This window comes from Otolemur garnettii, unplaced genomic scaffold (assembly GCF_000181295.1).
Source record: "Otolemur garnettii isolate 467f Iridium unplaced genomic scaffold, OtoGar3 scaffold00041, whole genome shotgun sequence".
In the NCBI taxonomy this organism is placed as follows: Eukaryota; Metazoa; Chordata; class Mammalia; order Primates; family Galagidae; genus Otolemur; species Otolemur garnettii.
This window is the reverse complement of record NW_003852436.1, coordinates 1,199,703-1,202,190: the sequence shown is the minus strand read 5'-3', so window position 1 is coordinate 1,202,190 and position 2,488 is coordinate 1,199,703.

The window sequence follows — 2,488 nt, the reverse complement described above, 5'->3', positions numbered from 1 at the left end:
CTGAGAATCAGTGATGGCCTTTGTGTGTGCTTTTCAATCAGAATATTAAAACAATGACATGGTTCAACTCATCAGCAAGAGATGTGTTCTCATAAAGGTGTGTGTAAAGCAAATCTACATGAAAACGTAGAGTGCTGTCTTCATAGGTTCAAATAATTACTGTCATTTGCTTTTCAGGCAATTAAAAAACAGGTGTATTTGTGCATCTGTGGCTGGGAGAGAAAAAAAAAATCCCTAGATTTCCTTCTTGGAAGTGGTTATTGACTAGGAAAACTGTCTTCCTTGTGGCCAGGCCTCCTACTGAGGTTGTAAGAAAGATCAAGTGAAACTCACATAAATATCTAAATGAAAATGTCCCCAAAGTGAATGATTGAAAGAATTACTGCCATTCTCCCATTCAGATTCTGTTGACAGAGGCTCTGGTGCCAGCATAGTGAACGAGACGTCCTTGATATTATTATACCAAAGACATGAGTTTTTGCTAGTGTTTCTGCCAGTGAGTCCTCAACTGAGGTCTGGTGAGACATCATGTATTCCATTTCCCAGAGCTTCTGTCTGGTTCAACTGGGGAGAAACACAGGTAGAGACCTGGTCATGGGACTTGTTTTCTTATTTTTGGAAATGTATCACTCTCTCAAAAGACTACAGCAACCTGGTACTTTAAAACTGCTGCATACGTTGGGCCTGTTTCTCTTACGTAATAAAATCACATCAGAGTTTGTCTTCCCTCCCCTGGGTTGCAGTGGGGGGGGGGGAGCCTGAAGCCTGGGAGCTCTTAGGAATTGAAGCAAATAGCAAGAACCAAGTAAATGTAGAAACTTCTAAAAATCTGGGTTAGAGTGTTCAAAGAGCAGGTTGAGAGAGGAAAATTATGCCTTGCAATTTTCTCAGTAGTCCCCTGGTTCCAACAGACAGTGTGGGGCTCACTGGAGGGCATTGCTGAAGGGCTTAGGAACTGCCCACATGCTCAGCCATTCTGACCTGCCAGAAGAAGAAATTCCCAGGAACAGAAAATATCCCATCAACTGGATAAAATGTGGTTTTGAGAGTTTTCTCCTATCACAGCACACTGGTTAAGAACCCAAGCTCTGGAGCTAAAACTGAGTTTGAATTCCATTCTGTGAGTTACTAGCTGGGTGACCTCTGGTCAGTTACTAAAATATAAAAAAGGAATAAGATTAATGCCTATCTCAGAGAGCTGTTGTAGGTAATGTATATTCAGTGCAGAACCTATAGAACAGCACAATAAATGTCAGATACTATTAGCCATCCCCTTTCCTTTTAAAATATCTAAGCTACAGGCCACTACTTTGTACTGTTACTCAGAGGTCACTTCCAGAATGAACCCCCTTGAAAAGGAATGTCTTGGACGTACAAGGGAAGAGTAGTGATTTGCATTTTTGTTATTTCACTCACTGCAGAGAACAAATACAGAATTCTTTTCAGGGGACTTGTTGAGGTCAGAGAACCAGGTCCTTCAAGTGGGAGTCCTAACATACTATGGGGACACCAAATTGCCACTTAGTCCTCAGATTCTTGACAGAAAGTGTGACCCACTGTTGACTCAGCTAACAAGGAGTTCAAGGGACTGAGCCCCATTTGGTAGGTTGCGATTATTGTGAGAATAAACCAGAGAATAGTGAAAGGGTAGGGAACCATCTCGGCCGCCACACGGCTGCACTTGACAGAGAATTGGAGAGTCCTTTACGGCTGTTCAGGCTCTCAGCTCCTGGTCATCTCATTGGTCTCTGAGGCCACCTTCTCATTGCCCCCGATGCTGGTGTGCCACTGAGTACTGGGCCAGCTTCTCTGTCACCATCCCCACCTGCTGCTCTTGCTTCCCTCTCTCCTTGACGTGCATTCAAGAGAGAGAATCCACCTTGCTATCTTGTTATCTTCCCGTTATGGGTGTGAAGTCTCATTCATTGGACATAGAAAGCTCCCCAAAGGACGTAAAAGATGGGACTTGATTTTTCCTTGAAATGATGATGTTAGTACCTTTACTCTTGGCTTTACTTTGTAAATTAATGAGACAATCTTGAATTTAATGGTTGCCCCTCCCAGGACACTAACTTAGGCTCTTGGGCCTGAGACTTCTATCTCTTAGGTGCAGGTAGAAGATTTGCCCCAAAAGAGATGGATTTTCTGTTATTATTCTGCATACTGGTTCATATGCTAAGTTTAAAATCTATATTTCTAGTCTAATAACTTTTTGCTTGCAGGTTAGTGACTATTAGTTTATTTGTCTAGTAGAAGTTCAACAATTTACAACAAATGCATGGAATGACATGACGGTTTCCTGGCATGGAGGGTTTGACCAACTCAGAGAGTTTCTGTAAGGAGTTTCTCACCTGAGCAATCCATCTGATGAGAGGAATAGAGCCCAAATGACCATCATTTGTTATGTCACCTTTACTCAGTTAATACATAAAATGTCATCTCAATTTTGCAGAAAATTCACATGAAGGCTGATGTGACTTTCAAGTCA